Source organism: Mobula birostris, chromosome 3 (genome assembly GCF_030028105.1).
Source record: "Mobula birostris isolate sMobBir1 chromosome 3, sMobBir1.hap1, whole genome shotgun sequence".
NCBI classification, from domain to species: domain Eukaryota; kingdom Metazoa; phylum Chordata; class Chondrichthyes; order Myliobatiformes; family Myliobatidae; genus Mobula; species Mobula birostris.
This window is the reverse complement of record NC_092372.1, coordinates 157,896,653-157,916,329: the sequence shown is the minus strand read 5'-3', so window position 1 is coordinate 157,916,329 and position 19,677 is coordinate 157,896,653. Positions and strand designations below refer to the sequence as shown.

Here is a 19,677-nt window from a genome sequence, read left to right as displayed (position 1 = left end):
ACTTAACTATCCCTTGAAGCTGAAGTTTTTCCAGATGCCTTCAAAATTGCAGCTGTCAAACCCCTCCTTAAAAAGCCAAATGTTGAAAATGAAGTACTAGCTAATTACAGGCCTCCTTTCCTGGGCAGGATTCTTCAAAAAGTCATTTTCAACCAACTCAGCAATGTTTCTGAATGACAGCAATATTCTAGAAACGTTTCAGTTAGGTTTTAGAGCAAACCACAACATGGAGACTGCCCTAGTCAAAACTGTCAGTGACTTTAGGCTCAGCACTGATGCCAACAGGGCCTAAGTTTTAATCCTTCTGGTCTAAGTGCTGCCTTCACCACAGTTGACCACAACATTCACCTAGATTGCCTTGAGAACTGGGTTGGCCCTTAATTTTTTTTTCACTTCTATATCTTAGAGAGAAATTTTTTTGTCTGTCTTGGAGACCAGTTTGCTAGGAGATACAATGTACCTCTTGGTGTTGCAGGGAAATTGTCTTGGTCTCCTACTCTTTCTAATACATGCTTCCCTTACAAGACATCATTAGAGAGCATAAACTTGATTTCCATAGTTACGCAGAAGACACACAACTGTATATCTCATTTGAGCCTGATGATGATAACACCCTATCTTCTCTGACTTCCTGTGAGGCTGCAGTAAACAAATGGATGAGCAATAATTTCCTAAAAATAAATGAAGATAAAACTGAAATACTTTTTAGCTGGTCCCAAAGCCAAAAGAGATAAACTTCTTGATAAACTTGGGCACTTGGCTCCTCTTGTAAAATCAGAAGTCACAAGCCTGATTGTTATCCTTGATTCAGATTTGAATTTGAAATCCCACATAAAGTATTTTTACATTTAAGAAATATTGCAAAGGTACGTCCATTTCTGTCACATAATGATATTGAAAAACTAACTCGTGCCTTTATATCAAATAGACTAGATTACTGCAATGCACTTCTTACATGGCCTTCCAAAGCATTCTATTGACAAACTTCAACTCATTCAGAACACAGCTGCTAGACTTTTAACTAAAACCAGGATAAGGAAGCATATCACTCCTAACCTAACTGCTCTGCATTAGCTTCCTGTATCTTATAGAATTGATTTTGAAGTTCTCTTACTTGTTTTTAAAGCTTTCAATGGTCTGGCACTGGAGCACGTCACACAGAATCACTCTCGCTTTATAATCCTGCTCAAGCTCTCAGGTCTTTTTCTGCCGGTGTCTTAAATTTAAACAATCTCCCTCAAAGATAATTGGCAGGTCAGTTTTCTGGAACTACATATCTAAACTGTGGAACTCAATACATAAAACTAATAGGGATGCAGACTCAGTTGACACTTTTAAATGCCGGCTCAAAACTTATTTATTTAAACTTGCTTTTAACAAACATATTTTTATCTTTTATTTTTATGTTTGCACTTTATTCTATTGTAAAACACTTTGAACTACATTTGCATAAAACGTGCTCCATAACTAAGTTATTATTAGACTGTTAGCTAACTCTGAGTCATAATTGTTAAATCTAACATGTCTTATTCTTGTATTGGTCTTTGGAATATATTGTTGCAGAAAACTTTAAGACAATTGATCTTTCAATATGAAAAACTGTATTATAACCATCTTGCTTTTTCTGTTTAACTTAATTTGAAATGTCAGTTCTCAGCTTCTGGCCTTAGCTGGCAGGATAGCATTAACATCCATCCTTAAAAAGCCTTAGAAGAGCTGGTCATAGGCTACAACTTAGCTGGCAGGATAGCATTAACAGCCATCCTTAAAAAGCCTTCGAAGAGCTGGTCATAGGCTGCAACTTAGCTGGCAGGATAGCATTAACAGCCATCGTTAAAAAGCCTTCGAAGAGCTGATCATAGGCTACAACCTTGACTGTTGCAGACATTCCGTTGATGAGACTCCTACAACACAGTTGGGGAAAGAGTTCCAAGATTTGTTGGACAAAGTGATGAAGGAATGAAGATATATTTCCAAATTTGTAAGGTAACATGCAGGTGGTGAAATTCCCATGTACTTAAAATCTTTGTACTTGATCTTAGCTCATGGGTTTGGAAGGTACTGCTGGACTCATATGGGAGTGGCTTTGCGTTTTATAGATGCAGCTACTATATGCAGATGATGTATAGAATTGGGTACTTTGTCCTGAACAGTGAGCACTGCACTTGTCTGAGCACGTTGAAAGTATTACATTGGAGTTCTAGGAAGTGAGATACTTGCTGCAGGAAATGCAGTCTCTAATTGGCTGTGGTCCCATGGTACTTATGTTGCTGGTCAGTGTTGTGGTATTGATGACCAGAAGGTGGGGACTCTGTAACAACAGTATTATTGGTGGTTAGACTCTCACTGAGAAGACTATTTTCATAACGTCTTTTAGCAAAATGGTGTTTGTCACATATCAGCCCATGTCCAGGTATTGAATCCTGCTGTGTTGAATTATGGAAAGGTTCCAAATGAAGCTGAACATTGTGTGGTTATTAGCAAACATTTTCCACTTAAGAACAGTTAATGATGAAGCAGCTGAAATGATTTGACTAGAAGTTAAAACTTGAGGAATTATTGCATTGGTGTTCGAGAGCTGGGAAGATTGACCTCCAACATGTTGTACCAGTATGAGTTCAGCCAGTAGAGTGTCTCTCTATTTTGACATCAGTTTTATCAAAGTCTACTCTGTCAAATGCTGGCTTAATGTCAGGGGCAGTAACCTTAATTCCGGTGTTTATAATTGCCTAATCTCTGCGTTTCTCATAATTCACAGAGGCTGCTAGGAGGACAATCTATAACTTTGATCAGAATTTTGTAATTTCTCATTTGCACCACTAGCAGCTAACTGCTGTTTGTCTCCTCTCTTGTGATTGAGATGTTTCCATCCTTAACAACTAAGACATTTTAAAACTCAGTTAAATCACAAGAAGTGGCCATCGCTAGTTGGTTTTAATGTCTATATCTAATTTCCATTGAAATAGGAAGCAGTTGAGATACACTTCCTGTGGTCTTTCTGGAGTTGTGTACTGAACACACCAAATATGGCTGGCAGATTTCCTTCCTTGAAGGGCATTAATAGTCCAGGAAGGGTTTCTTTTGACATACCACATTCCATATTCATCATTACCGAGTCTTTTGTATTATTAAGTTATAGATTTATTGAATAACAACATACCCAATATGGTGAAATATGACACCTTACTTCTGAGGAGCTCCTCTCCTCCTCACTGGTAATCAACACAAGCGAACCTCAAGGATGCATGCTTAGCCTGCTGCTCTACTTTCTCTACACCCATCATTGTGTTGCTAGGCGCAGCTCAAATGCCATCTTTAATTGGCTGATGACACATCTGTTGTTGGTGGAATCTCAGAGGATGACAAGGAAATGTACAGGAGTGAGGTTGATCGGCTGGTTGATGGTATCGCAGCGAAAACCTTGTCCTCAATGTCAGTAGGGCCAAGGAACTGATTGTGGGCTTCAGGAAGGAGAAGCTAAGGGAATGTACACCAATACTCGTTGAGGGGTTTGCAGTGGAAAGTGTAAACAGTTTAAATTTCCTGAGTGTCAACATCTTTGAAAATCTCTCCTGTACCCAACAAATAGATACAATTATAAAGCAAGCATACCAGTGGCTATTTCATTTTGAGTTTGAGAAGATTTGGTATGTCACCAAAAACTCTAGGAAGTTTCTACAGATGTACTGTGGAGTTAATTTAAACTGGCTTGGTATGGAGGGGCCAATGCACAGGAGCCAGCTCTAACATGGGCACTAGACTCCCCAGCAAAGACACTCACCATCAAAAAGTGATACCTCAGAGAAGATGGCATCCATCATTAGGGACTCCCACCACCCAGGACACGCCCTCTTCACATTACTACTATCGGGGAGGAGGTACAGGACATGAAGTCTACCTCACTACTCTTGTTCTCCTTTTGCACTACTTTTTTGAAATGTAATTTATAGTATATTTCCTGTATTGCACTGTTCCGCTGCCGTAAAACAACAACTTCCATGACATAGGTATGTACTCATAAAACTGCTCTTGATTCTGAAGGATTACTCACCAGACAACTAACTGCTAATGTAGTGATGTAACCATTACATTGTATTCCTTATCTTTATAACCTCTATTGCATTCCATCTCTTTGGACTGTTAGTTCCCAATGCTGATGATCCTGCTTTGATGTTTCTATCAATATTAGGTTCTTTGTCAAAATGTAGAAATGAAATTTATGTTTATAATTTATGCAATGCATATTTTACAAAGGCATTATGTGGGTCACACTATCTGTTGTCTTTCCGTTTGATTGTTTTACTCATACATTTCTTACTACTTGAATATGAATTGTGGAATTCCTTTCGGCAAAGTGCTGTAGAAACAGAATAAATATTGTAGGATTTGATAGTTTGATAAGCAAGGGGTGACAGATAATTGCAAGTTCATGAGAATGTGGATTTGAAGTTATAGTCAGATTATTTGTGATCTTACGAAACAGTTGAACAAGCTTTAGCAGCACACGTTACTGCTCACTTTTATGACTCTGTTTCCAGTTTGGGATCATGCACATTCCTCCTGAACTCTGGGATTACTTTGGGTAAAAATAGGAAGCCATATTTTGCAGTTGCTCTTTGGGTCTCTTAAAATAATAATCTGCCTTCATGGAATTCTGCTCTTGCTGCATAGTTCGGAGAATGGAAAAGTTTCCTTTTTCCAGCAGATGTCAGAATTGTTTGAAAATTAGTTGTGTTTAAAAAAAATAAACTGCAGAATGTATCAGAACTCACTGGTAGGGATTAGTCAGCATGTTTGGATGTTTCAAGAGCGTCTAAGAAACAGGACCTGGTATTTCTGAATAGCTGGAGAGCAGATTATCAAACTTCTTGCTGAATTGTAAATTTCAATTTCAATTTAAACAATGAAAGAAAATGAAATGAAGAGAAGGTGAAGATTAAGGAGGAGAATTAAGTTTGAATCCTAGTGTTGTGTGCTTGTATTGATTTCCAGCATCAAGGATCTTGTAGTTTGTTTATCTTATAGAGTTATTGAGTAAATCAAATCATAATTGAGAATGTAGAAATAGTGAACTGAGTTTCTTGTTATGAAATAATTTTTGGACAGTTTTTCAGTGCTTTAATTTTTTTCTGTGCTAAAATGGTTAGGTGAAAAACAGGACATACTGGAAGAACTCAGCAGGTCAAGCAGTATCTATGTAGGTGAAAAAGCAGTGTTTTCTTTTACGTGCATAATTACTGAATGGTTGGTATTTATCAATGGAAACATATACTGTATGTATTTGCTTTTTAAAAATATTATGCATGCAATGTAAATGGCCTTCAGAGAAAGTAAAAAAAAATACTTATTGTTGGCCTCATCTCTGGTGTATGGCTGTATCACGTTATGAGTAAAACTTGGTTGTACAAACACTGTGTGTTTCTATACGTTAAGGTTCTACTTGCTTCTGGTGTTGTGAAGATTGTGTTCAGCTTTGTTGCCACAGAACGTTGCATTTAGTTGGATTGTGCTGTTCCACTTGGTCCTTGTAATTTTTAAACAGAAAGATGTCTTTGATTACGAGTTAATCAGACAGTTGTTTGCATGGAATGTCTTGATGCCCTGCAGGAGAAAAAGATGGACTTATGGTGGATCCCATTATTGCTTAGTGTTTCACTTGTGGTGCTGATTCAGGATTTTGATCTGAACAGAGAACAGTTCCTTTCCTCACACAGATCCGCTTGACCTGATGAATTCTTCCAGCAGATTTTGGTGCCCCGGATTCCAGCACTGGAAATCTCTTGTGTCTCTTGGGGCTTATTAAGGAGAGTCAACATGGCTTTGTGCGTGGTAGGTCATGTTTGACCAATCTGTTGGAGTTTTTCGAGGAGGTTACCAGGAAAGTGGATGAAGGGAAGGCAGTGGATATTGTCTACATGGACTTCAGTAAGGCCTTTGACAAGGTCCCGCATGGGAGGTTAGTTAGGAAAATTCAGTCGCTAGGTATACATGGAGAGGTGGTAAATTGGATTAGACATTGGCTCGATGGAAGAAGCCAGAGAATGGTGGTAGAGAATTGCTTCTCTGAGTGGAGGCCTGTGACTAGTGGTGTGCCACAGGGATCAGTGCTGGGTCCATTGTTATTTGTCATCTATATCAATGATCTGGATGATAATGTGGTAAATTGGATCAGCAAGTTTGCTGATGATACAAAGATTGGAGGTGGAGTAGACAGTGAGGAAGGTTTTCAGAGCCGGCAGAGGGACTTGGACCATCTGGAAAAATGGGCTGAAAAATGGCAGATGGAGTTTAATACTGACAAGTGTGAGGTATTGCACGTTGGAAGGACAAACCAACGTAGAACATACAGGGTTAATGGTAAGGCACTGAGGAGTGCAGTGGAACAGAGGGATCTGGGAATACAGATACAAAATTCCCTAAAAGTGTCGTCAAAGGTAGATAGGGTCGTAAAGAGAGCTTTTGGTACATTGGCCTTTATTAATCGAAGTATTGAGTATAAGAGCTGGAATGTTATGATGAGGTTGTATAAGGCATTGGTGAGGCCGAATCTGGAGTATTGTGTTCAGTTTTGGTCACCAAATTACAGGAAGGATATAAATAAGGTTGAAAGAGTGCAGAGAAGGTTTACAGGGATGTTGCCGGGACTTGAGAAACTCAGTTACAGAGAAAGGTTGAATAGGTTAGGACTTTATTCCCTGGAGCGTAGAAGAATGAGGGGAGATTTGATAGAGGTATATAAAATTATGATGGGTATAGATGGAGTGAATGTAAGCAGGCTTTTTCCACTGAGGCAAGGAGAGAAAAAAACCAGAGGACATGGGTTAAGGGTGAGGGGGGAAAAGTTTAAAGGGAACATTAGGGAGGGCTTCTTCACACAGAGAGTGGTGGGAGTATGGAATGAGCTGCCAGACGAGGTGGTAAATGCGGGTTCTTTTTTAACATTTAAGAATAAATTGGACAGATACATGGATGGGAGGTGTATGGAGGGATATGGTCCGTGTGCAGGTCAGTGGGACTAGGCAGAAAATGGTTCGGCACAGCCAGGAAGGGCCAAAGGGCCTGCTTCTGTGCTGTAGTTTCTATTGTTTCTATGGTTTCTCCGTTTTGTTCTGAATCCTGTTGGATAGTTCCCCAAACAGATGGTGAAACCAGCAGGACTCTGAAAAGCATATAAGATGCTTTTCTTCATTTGGTAGGGCTTACAATGTAAGAGCAGCAAGATCTTAGTCCAAGTACATCTACAGTACACCTGTAGAAATTTGCAACAGTTTTTGGTGACATACCAAATCTCCTCAAACTCCTAATGTAATATAGCAGTTGATGAGCCTTCTTTGTAATTGCATCAGTATGCTGGGCCCAGAATAGATCCTCAGAGATGTTGATACCCAGGAACTTGAAACTGCTCACCCATTCCAGTGCTGATTCCTTGATAAGGACTAATGTGTATTCCCTTGACTTCCCCTTACTGAAGTACTGACATTAAGTGCAAGGTTGTTGTTACAACATTACTCAACCAACCAACCTGTCTCACTCCTGTATGCCTCATCATTACCATCTGAGATGTTGCCCTCAACAGTTTTTTTTTAGTTTATTGAAAAGTTCAGTTGTTTTCATGTACCATTAGGAGAATTAAAATCCGTTTTTTAGTTTTAATGTGATTAGGAGGCAAAGGGGATGACTTGAACAATGTTATAATTTCTTGTAATATTTGCTTAAGTCAGCATTTGAAATAATATCAATCGGAAAGAGCACTATTGTCTCCAAGGCTGATATGCTGAAACGTGTCGATGTTGAGAAAGAGGATGTGCTGGAACTTCCGAAAAACATTGGGATAGATAAGTCTCCGGGGCAGAATGGGGTGTACCACAAGTTACTGTGGAAAGCAAGGGAAGAGATTGCTGTGCCTCTGGCAATAATGTTTGTGTCTTCATTGACCACAGAGGTAGTACCAGAAGATTGGAGGGTGGCAGATATATTCCTTTGCTCAAGAAAGATAATAGGGATAATCCGGGAAATTATAAAACCAGTGAGTTAAAAACAGGTGGTGTGAAAATTGTTGAAAAAGATTCTTAAAGACAGGATTTACGAGCACAGTAGCATAGTTGAATTAGAAACAGCCAAGCATGGTTTTGTGAGGGGCAGGTTGTGCTTCACAAGCTGATTGAATTCTTCAAAGAAGTGACAAAACAAATGGATGAGGCTGTGGATGTGGTGTGTATGGATTTTTGAAACACATTTGACAAGGTTCTCCATGGTAGACTCATTCAGAATTTCAGGAGGCATGGGATCCAGGGAAACTTGGTTGCGTGGATTCAGATTTGGCTTACTCACTGAAGGCAGAGGGTGGTACTAGATGGAGCATATTTTACCTGGAGGTCAGTGACTAGTGGTGTTCCTCAGGGACCCGTTCTGGGACACCTGCACTGTGATTTTTATCAAATGACTTTGATGAGGAAGTGGAAGGTGGGTTAGTAAGTTTGCAATTAACATGAAGATTGAAGGTGGATGGATAGTGTTGAAGGTTGTCGTAGATTACAATGGGGTATTGACACAATACAGAGCTGTGCTGAGAAGTGGCATATGGAGTTTAATCCAGGTCAGTGCAAAGTGATGAACTTCGGAAGGTCAAAATTGAAGGCAGAGTTTAGGGTTAATGGCAGTGTGAAGGAACTGAGGGATCTTGGGGTTCACGTCCATAGATACCTCAAAGTTGGCACTGAAGTTGATAGGGTGGTGTGTTGGCCTTCATTGGTTAGGGAATTGATTTCAAGAGTTGCAAGGAAATGTTACAGCTCTGTAAAATTCTATTAAACAACATTTGTAGTATTTTGTACAGTTCTGATCACCTCATTATAGGAAGGATGTGGAATCTTTAGAGAGGGTACAGAGGATATTTATTAGGATGCTGCCTTAGAGTGTATCTCTTATGAGGAAAGATTAAGTGAGCTTGGACTTTTCTCTGGAGCGAAGAAGAATGAAAGATGACTGAGGTGTAGAAGTCATCGCTCTTATATAAGAGAAAATGATTGAGTGAATGGCCCAAACGTTTTTCCTCAGCGTGGCAATGTCTGATATGATAGGACATACTTTTGAAGTGATTCGAGGAAATTATGGGGAAAATGTCAGAGGTAGTGTTCTTTTATATAGAGACATGTTTGCATGGAATGTGCTGCCAGGGGTGGTTGTAGAAGCAGATACATTGGACATTTAAGAGATTCTTAGATAAGCTTATGCATGAAAGGAAAATCGAAGGTTATGCTGGATGGAAGCATTAAATTGATCTTAGAGTAGTTCATATAGCATCATGTGCTGAAGGGCCTGTACTGGGCTATACCGTTCTAAGTACCAGAAGTTGCATCTCCATGAAAAATAACAAGGAGTCTCTCTAACATGATCGAGGGACTGAAGTTCATAGAATGAAAGCAAATGTTTAATTAACCATTTGTAATCTCAAAGCGTGTGAAGATGGCTATATATTTAAGTGGAGCAAAGCCCAGTAGGGAATAGCAGAATGGTAACCCAACTCAGTGGCTTGTTAAGGATAGTTTGGGAATTTCTATCTCTTTCCATGGGAAACCAGAGGAAAGCTGACAGCCTGAATGTCAAGTTGGTAATATAAGTAGGAATAGGAGTTGGTCAATTCGAACTTCAAAGTCATCCCACTACATTCTTCAATTTGTGAGAGATAGTTCATTCAGCATTTCCTTATCCTATAGCGCCTTGTTTCCTACAGCCCTGATAACCTTCTCTAACAAATATTTATTGCTTTCAGTCTTAAACTTAAATTTATTTGATATTCGTGGTGTTTTGTTTGAGAATATCTCAGATTTTTACCATCTTTTGAAAAGATTCCTGCTGATGCCCATTCATATTCACCTAGCACAGATTGTAAGATCACGTCACCTCGTAGAAATTGTTTCTCTGATCAAATTATCACATTTTTTAATGATTTCAATTGTTAAGGCAAATTACAATTAATGAGCATCTGGATGGAATCGTATTATAATACAAAGGTCCTTCTACCCTCTGGTTACAGATACGACTATGATATAAGATACCCAATTGAATAATAATCACTAACTCAAAAGCATTGTCAATGACAGGTGAAGAAGTCATCGCTCTTATATAAGAGAAAATGATTGAGTGGATGGCCCAAACGTTTTTCCCCAGCGTGGCAATGTCTGATATGATAGGACATACTTTTGAAGTGATTCGAGGAGATTATGGGGAAAATCTCAGAGGAAAAGGAAGTTGGGGAGGAACTGGGGAAGGTCTAACTTGAGGATGGCTCATGTGTGAGGAAGTAAGTATTTGGAGCCCCTTCTGGCACATTGAGATTAAATATTAATTTAATTTGAGATGGAGCGTGGTAACAGGCCCTTCTGGCCCAATGAGCCCATGCTACCTAATTGCACACATGTGACCAATTGACCTACTAACCCTTACATCTTTTGGAATGTGAGAGGAGGTTGGAGGACCTGGAGGAAACGCAGGTGATCACATGGAGAACGTACAAACTTCGTACAAGCAGTGGTGGAATTGAACTCGGGTCACTGGCTGCATCAAGGCCTGTTATGGAAGCACCAATGCCTTTGAACAGAAAATCCTACAGGAGGTAGTGGATTCGGCCCAGCACATCACGGGTAAAGCCCTCGGAACCTTTGAGCACATTTATATGAAACACTATTGTAGGAAAGCAGCATCCATCATCAGAGATCCTTACCACTCAGGCTATGTTCTTTTCTTGCTGCTACCATCAGATAGAAGGTACAGAAGCCTCAGGACTTGCACCACCAGGTTCAAGAACAGATACTACCTCAGCACAATCAGGCTCTTTAACAAAGGTGATAACTACACTCATTTGCCCATCCATTGAGATGTTTGCACAACCAATTATCTCGCGGACTCTTTATTTTGTTATTGCATGTTCTTGTTATTTATTGCTATTTATTTATATTTGCATTTGTACAGTTTGTTGTCTTCTGCACTCTAGTTGGTCCTTCATTATTACTATTATCATTATTCCTGTTATTTTTACTATTCTATAGATTTTCTGAGTATGCCAGTTTTCTGAGAAAACGAATCTCAGGATTGTATATGATGACACATTTGTACCTTGTTAATAAAATTTACTTTGAACTTTGAACTTTAGCACTGTAATAGCATTGTGCTAGCCTCTATGTTACTGTGCCACCCAGCAGCAGTTGGATAACTATGTGCTGTGAGAACTCTGGAAAGAGGTAGGCCTCGCAAAGTGAATTCAGAAGGAGAATTACTATTTGGTTCTTCCTTTCCTCAGATGCTGCCTGGCATGTTGAGTTCCTCCAGCATCTTGTATGTGTTAGTCCAGAATTTGGTTCTCCTGGACATCATTAATGGGATGGATTATAGATGGTCTACTCTGAAAACAGAGTGAGAACAAAGAATTTTCTGGTAATTGTGTCCCAACCAGGTGGGAATGGGAAAGAAATACAGTGGGTGTGGCTTGCCTGAAACTGGAAAATTGAATGTTCCTGTCTTTGGCTTGTAAGTTACCCAGCTGGTTTGCATTTGACCTCATCATGACAGTAGAAGACAAAGCAACACACATCAAAGTTGCTGGTGAACGCAGCAGGCCAGGCAGCATCTGTAGGAAGAGATGCAGTCGACGTTTCAGGCCGAGACCCTTCGTCAGGACTAACTGAAGGAAGAGTAAGTAAGGGATTTGAAAGTTGGAGGGGGAGGGGGAGATCCAAAATGATAGGAGAAGACAGGAGGGGGAGGGATGGAGCCAAGAGCTGGACAGGTGATTGGCAAAAGGGATACGAGAGGATCATGGGACAGGAGGTCTGGGAAGAAAGACAAGGGGGGAGGGACCCAGAGGATGGGCAAGAGGTATATTCAGAGCGACAGAGGGAGAAAAAGGAGAGTGAGAGAAAGAATGTGTGCATAAAAATAAGTAACAGATGGGGTATGAGAGGGAGGTGGAACTCAGGTTGGAGGAACAACACCTTATATTCCGTCTGGGTAGCCTCCAACCTGATGGCATGAACATTGACTTCTCTAACTTCCGCTAATGCCCCACCTCCCCCTCGTACCCCATCTGTTACTTATTTTTATGCACACATTCTTTCTCTCACTCTCTTTTTTCTCCCTCTGTCCCTCTGAATATACCCCTTGCCCATCCTCTGGGTCCTCCCCCCCCTTGTCTTTCTTCCCGGACCTCCTGTCCCATGATCCTCTCGTATCCCTTTTGCCAATCACCTGTCCAGCTCTTGGCTCCATCCCTCCCCCTCCTGTCTTCTCCTATCATTTTGGATCTCCCCCTCCCCCTCCAACTTTCAAATCCCTTACTCACTCTTCCTTCGGTTAGTCCTGAGGAAGGGTCTCGGCCTGAAACGTCGACTGCACCTCTTCCTACAGATGCTGCCTGGCCTGCTGCGTTCACCAGCAACTTTGATGTGTGTTGCTTGAATTTCCAGCATCTGCAGAATTCCTGTTGTTTGAGTAGAAGACAAAGAATGGCTTCAGCATGAGAATGGGAAGCATATTGAACTTGTGTGCAATCAGAAGCTCAAGATGGCCTTTGTAAACAGAGTGCGCTGTACAAATTGGACCTCAAAATGCACTTGATCTCGCTGATGTAGAAGAGCTCACATTGTGAGCACTAAATGCAATAGACAGGATTGCAGGAAGTACATGTGATTCTCTGCCTTGTCTATAAGGGCCACTTAGATCCTTTGATCGTGGTGATCGTGAGGGAGGGAGTTGTTGGTGATGGGAGTGGATGTGTGAAAGGACCAGGGTTGCACCTGTGATTGCAGGGGAAAGTACCAGGGCACCAGGAGGGGTGGGTTAGAGAGTAGACCATGTGGAAAGCAGAAAGAGAGGAAGACTCGAAGATAGGGTGGCACAATAGTGTAACACTATTACAGTGCTACTGGCCCAGGTTCAGTTAAGTCATTGTCTGTAAACAATATGTATGTTCTTCCTATGACTGCATGGGATTTCTCCGGGTGCTCCGGTTTCCTCCCACATTTCAATGATGTATGGGTTAGTAGGTTAATTGGTCACATGAGTGTAATTGGGCTGTGTGAGCTTAATGTTAGTGTGCTGTAACTCTAAATAAATATAATAAAATATTGCACCATTGGGAATGGTGGTAGTTGTGAAGGATACAAAGATTAGTAGGGTGAAGGGTGAATAACAAAGGAGATGTTCTGCTTGGCAAGAGGTTGGCTGAGAGCAGATGTTTGAGAGGGCCCCATCAACTATGGCAGGGAGGAAGCCTAGAGGACATTTCATGAGTGGAAAGCTTTATCCTGAATAGATACAACGGAGATGGAAACCCTGGGAAAGACTTGCAGGAGACAGATGGGATGTATTGTAGTCGAGGTAGCTTTGCGTGTTATAATATAGTTGGTGGCTAATTTGTCTCTTGAGATAGAGACGAAGAGATACATAAAAGGAAAGGAATTGTCAGAGGAAGTCTGGGTGAACTTGAGGGCAGAATGGTAGTTGGTGGCAAAGGGCACTAATCTGAAGCAGCACCAATGCAGTCACTGATGTAGTGGAGAGCAAGTTAGTAAGAGATTCTAGAGTAAGTTTGGAACAGCGGCTGTTCCATGTAATCTGGAGAACAAGTTGGTATGATGTTCTAAAGTAAGTTCGGAACAAGGACTGTTCCAGGCAGCCAGTATGAAAATGGGCACAGCTGGGGCACATGTGAGTTCATATGGCTACTACGATCAGTCTCTATTTCTCGCCTCCCTTCCATATCCCTAGCCAGTTCCATCTACCTCATCTCCTCCTCTCTACTGAACAATTTCCATCTATCAGCTACCAGCCTCTGTCACCCCTCCATCTCCACTTTTGCTGCTGACTATCTTCCCTCTGCATTTCAGTTTCAGTTCTGATCTGGGGCCTCAACCCAAAATGTCGCACATAATTTTTTTTCTTCCACAGACGCTGCTTGACTCATTGAGTTCTTCCATTGGGTTTTTTCTGGGTCTTTTAGCAAGTGGTTTATAATTCCTTTCAGAATATAGCTGTAGATTTGTGATTATCTTATGATTTGGAGGGCTGCCTCCTAGAAAATAAGGAGTTCAACAGTAGTAAAATGTGACTTCTTCCAGAGAGAATTAATTTCTCCTTTAGTACTAATTTACATCATTTTTTTACATTGTGAAGTGAATTGAGAAGAATGAAGATAAAGGGATCTTGAAAGATCTAATAAAAAAATCTTTCATTTTGTGTGTGAATTGAACCAAGGTCTGAAGTTGAACTATTGTTTCAATTACTGTCCCATTTTCTACTCTTTAGATCAAATTTTTTAACAATTAAATTGACCTCATTTCGTAACTTAATATTGAATGCTGCCATTGTCTCTTGATCATCCAACTTCCAGCTGTTGGCTGGTTGTTAGTATACTAATTCTATTTCTATTAGAATCTTTTCATAAAAGCAGGTTAGAATTTAAATATGATCCATGGTAAACAAGTTATTTATATTTCATGTTAGTGCTGTTATTTTAAAATGTTCCTGTTAAACATCTGATAGCACACTTTATACACATTATCACATTTTCTAGAACTTGTCTTTTTAATCTTGTGTTTCTGTGAGTCATTGCCTTTTTTAACTATTTGAAATGATGTGAAGCACAACACTGTCCAAATGCATTACAAGACTCTTACTGATAGAAATGTGTGAAGTCTTTAGTGTTGTTTAGATAAAGCTCAGTTCATTTAATATTGGTGCTTTTTAAAGCAACTATTAACATTTCATTTTACTATTTTTCAGATGTTTTGATAAATGCTTAATGAATTTAAAGTTGCAGCTGTTCCCCACTTTTTTTGCATCTTTAATCCTTAACTTTTTAGCAATTTTATCAGAAATTGATAAGAAATTGGGGATTTTCATTCTGGTTTCAAATCAAATATGTCATGGAGTATTGGCTGCTGGTTTCACTTGTCCTCACACATCCAGTTCTGTGGATTTCAGTGGAGCATTAAGGATGGAATTGAGTACAACGGCTGACTAAAGCTTGTGTGTGCATTTAATTCTACTGACCAAAGACTGATCTCTCCTTCACGTTCCCTGGATGCTGGGAATTGGGAATTCTTCTGCAGATGATAACTCTTCATCTTTGCTGAAGTCTAAATCTGAATTTGATTGATTAATAATGTTTACCAATGGTGGTAGTGGTAATCAGCAAATACTGTGACTATTGAGTTGCATCAGCCATGATCTCATTAAATGACAGAGGCTCAAAGGGATGAATGGTCTGTTCCAATTGTTATATTTTTGTAAATTTCAGAACGACTTGTAAGAATCAAAATTTAAAGCATTTAAAAAGTATTATGATTTTTGTGGGCCTTTTAATGCCAGCAAACTTGGTTGTAATTTAATGTTTCCTGATTTATTACTGACAAGTTTTTCATGTGGTCTTGAGATGACTCTATCCATTGTTAAGATTTTGAGTACAGTCCACAGTCTCTGCTGAGTTGGTGATATCACCAGAGCATTAAAATTGGGGTTGGGATTGTCCTGTGGTAGTACAGACTGACTTTTTTTTAGAAGTCTTGTTTGCATCTGGATGTAAAAGGTGATATTGCTGGTTGTTAAATGAAGCTTGCAGCTTTGAGAACATCCTGATATTCCATGCACCATTTGAGCTCCTACCCTGACATCTTTTATTATCTGTGACAACAGATTCAAAGATTCATTTTATTGTCAAAGTATGCATGTACAACTCTGGTATTCGGCTTCTCCAGATAGCCATGAAATAGAGAAAAAAATAACGATGGAAGCCACTGAAAGAAAAGACATCAGCACCCCTCCCCACACAAAAAAGAAAAAGAAACAAAATTCACAAACCCTAAATCCTCCAACCCTTCCCTTGCACAAAAAACCAGCAGCTGGAACAGCAAACCCCAAACCCCACAACCGCTCCCATTGCACAAAAACCAACAGATTCCCCACCCAGAAGACAGCAGCCAGAACATCAAAAACCCCAAACCCCACAACCTCTCTTCCTCACAAAAGAAACGGTGGCAACAACATCAAACCCTCTCCCCCACAAAGAAGAAAAGCACCAAGAGCACTAAACCCCCAACCCCCTCTCTAACACACTAGCAGATCACCCACATACAAAAACCAACAAGAACATCAGGCCTCAAATCTCCAACCCCTCTCTCGCACAAAAACTAACACACTGCCCACCTAGAACCCTGTCCTGCCAGTCGGCAACAAGAACGAAAACACAGAAAACAGTGAGAAAGGTTAACAACAGGAATTCTGCAGATGCTGGAAATTCAAGCAACACACATCAAAGTTGCTGGTGAACGCAGCAGGCCAGGCAGCATCTCCAGGAAGAGGTACAGTCGACGTTTCAGGCCGAGACCCTTCGTCAGGACTAACTGAAGTTTACTCTTCCTTCAGTTAGTCCTGACGAAGGGTCTCGGCCTGAAACGTCGACTGCACCTCTTCCTGGAGATGCTGCCTGGCCTGCTGCGTTCACCAGCAACTTTGAAGAGAGAAAGGTTATTTGTAAGAACTTAAAATAGAATACCTTGTTTGTGAAAATTTTGTTTTGCCTAATGGTTAAAAATAGTCTTGATTTAAAATGACTTTTTTTTGAGATTGATATTTAACATTTGGTTCCTTAAGGTTGTTATAGCTGGTGCAGGGTGGAGTGGGGGGAAGGGGTAAGTGGGGATAAGATCCCATTATCTATTAACTGCTCCCAAAGTCGTGCATCGTGAATAGCCTCTGGCAACTAAATCCAGCCCCTGGCCTCCATGTGTAGCTTAATTTCTAAGCCCGGTGGAAGGGGAAAAGGCGGATTATTGGTGCCTTAAAACAGTTGCTTTCGCTCATCAACCGTGGTTGGCAGCTTATCTAGGAGAAGCAAAACCTCTGCTGCCCTGGGGCTATACCCACTCATGGGGAAGGCTTCAGAAGTAAACCCCGAGGAGAGGAGGAGCCTGCTACATGGGCAACAGCTTGCTCTCTATGTCGTATTGCCCTGGCTTGCGTATCGAACATAGACAGGATGTAACATTCATAGTCAACCCTGGCCAACAGAGGCCAGTATTTAACATTTGTGAAGGTAAGTTAGGATGGTTGAAGTTACTGCTAGAATTATATTTGTAGTATTTTGCAAGCCCTTCAAATGGAAATTTTTTAAATGAAGTTGAATCATAGACAATGTCATAAAGGTAGTGAGATTTAGTTAATTGCTGGCTTCAGCCTCACTAGTGTTGACTGTTTTGGATAAGGAACATTTGAGAGTCTGACAAGGACATCTGTAGGACCTCTTAGTGGAATGTTACTTGTCTTCTGGATAGTATTGTGAACATTTTTTATTCCGTTGGGTAGATATCTTAGTTTAATGCCTCTACAAAACATCTCAAACAACGAAACGTTAAAGTTTCCTCTTAACGATTTTCTATATCCCTGTGGTTTATTTAAGTTTTTTTGCTTATTTTACCATCAGTAACTGAATTCAACATGGGTAAAGAAGCTAAAACAATATGTATTATTAAAATGTAATGTGTTTTGGCAGTGCACGATACTTGATAAATAAACTGGATCTAAATTAATGCTTCATTGCTTCTCAATAGGACTGCATATCAGATTGTGGTCGGTTACATAATCACTGGCAGATGTAAAGTTCTGATCTAGGAAATCTTGTTCTGACATGAATGTATAACAGCCAATGATTGTATAAGTGGTCATTTGTAACATTTAATACAATTATTCTGCAAGTGTCTAATTGCAAGGTGAACCAATTCTCAAATGCGTTGCTCACTTATCTGCTGCATTCAGGTAGTGACAATTGCTTTTTGGTAAACCCAATGGTAACTTTTGTTTCTTGCTTTTTACATTGTGATTTTGTTGATCTGGGTTAGACTGCAGTTTATGGTTGGAACACACATAAAATTTGCTGGTGAACGCAGCAGGCCAGGCAGCATCTCTAGGAAGAGGTGCAGTCGACGTCCTGACGAAGGGTCTCAGCCTGAAACGTCGACTGCACCTCTTCCTAGAGACGCTGCCTGGACTGCTGCGTTCACCAGCAACTTTTATGTGTGTTGCTTGAATTTCCAGCATCTGCAGAATTCCTGTTGTTTGAGTTTATGGTTGGATTGAGTTGTTCTCCAATCTTGGCAATTTACTTGCAAATGTTTCATCACCATGCGAGGAAACATCATCAGTTCAAAGTTCAAAGTAAAAATTTATTATCAGAGTATATACTTGTCATCACATACAACCCTGAGATTCATTTACTTAGCAAATCTATAGAACAGTAACTGTAAAGAGGATCTGTAAACATCAGGAACTGTAAACTGTAAGCAAACTGTGTAAATGCAGACAATAAATAACTAACAATAAATAATGAGTATGAAATAACAAGGTAAAACGAGTCCTTAAATACTTTATAGATTATTGTTGCCGAACAATTGATACTAGGACATACAATCATCACAGCGATATTTGATTCTGCGCTTCCCACTCCCTGGATTACAAATACTAAATATTAAAAATAGTAAAAATTAGTAAATATTAAAATTTTAAATTATAGATCATAAATAGAAAATAGAAAAAATGGAAAGTAAGGTAGTGAAAAAAACCTGAGAGGCAGGTCCGGATATTTGGAGGGTACAGCCCAGATCCGGGTCAGGATCCGTTCAGCAGTCTTATCACAGTTGGAAAGAAGCTGTTCCCAAATCTGGCCATACGGGTCTTCAAGCCCCTGAGCCTTCTCCCAGAGGGAAGAGGGACGAAAAGTGTGTTGGCTGGGTGGGTCGTGTCTTTGATTATCCTGGCAGCACTGCTCCGACAGCGTGCGGTGTAAAGTGAGTCCAAGGACGGAAGATTGGTTTGTATGATGTGCTGCGCCGTGTGCACGATCTTCTGCAGCTTCTTTCGGTCTTGGACAGGACAACTTCCATACCAGGTTGTGATGCACCCAAGAAGATTGCTTTCTACGGTGCATCTATAAAAATTAGTGAGGTTTTTAGGGGACAGGCCAAATTTCTTTAGATTTCTCAGGAAGTGAAGGCACTGGTGGGCCTTCTTGGCAGTGAGCTCTGCTTGGTTGGACCAAGTCAGGTCATTTGTGATATTGACCCCAAGGAACTTAAAGCTTTTGACCTGTTCCACTTGCGCACCACCAATGTAAATTAGGTCGTATGGTCCGCTACTCCTTCTGAAGTCAACAACCAATTCCTTCGTCTTGCTGACATTGAGGGATAGGTTATTGTCTTCACAACATGCCACCAGGTTCTTAATTTCCACTCTGTACTCAAGCTCATCATTACCCGAGATACGGCCTACAATTGTGGTGTCATCAGCAAACTTATATATTGAGTTTGATGGAAACTTGGCTACACAATCATGGGTGTACAGTGAGTACAGCAGGGGGCTGAGTACACAGCCTTGTGGGGCACCGGTGCTCAGAGTGATTGTAGAGGAGAGCTTGTCCCCTATTTTTACAGCCTGGGTCCTGTCTGTGAGGAAATTGAAGATCCAGCTGCAGATCTGAGTGCTAAGGCCCAGGTTCCGGAGATTAGGAATCAGTTTATTTGGAATGATGGTATTAAAGGCAGAGCTGTAGTCAATGAAAAGGAGCCTTACGTATGCGTCTTTATTCTCCAGGTGTTCTAAGGAGGTATGTAGGGCCAGAGAGATGGCATC

General features: G+C 40.5%; 1 protein-coding gene across 8 annotated transcripts in view; it reads left to right on the top strand.

Moving 5' to 3' along the window:
• cobl (cordon-bleu WH2 repeat protein) overlaps positions 1 to 19,677 on the top strand; it is a 302,078-nt gene that overhangs the window by 71,451 nt on the left and 210,950 nt on the right. The window contains exon 1 of one of the 8 annotated variants that reach the window (XM_072253553.1): positions 1,966 to 1,986. The exons of the other annotated variants lie outside the window; for them this stretch is intronic. The gene's annotated coding sequence lies outside the window, so the exon portion shown is untranslated. Of the gene's footprint in view, positions 1 to 1,965; positions 1,987 to 19,677 lie in introns of those variants that run through there. 8 annotated transcript variants of the gene reach the window in all.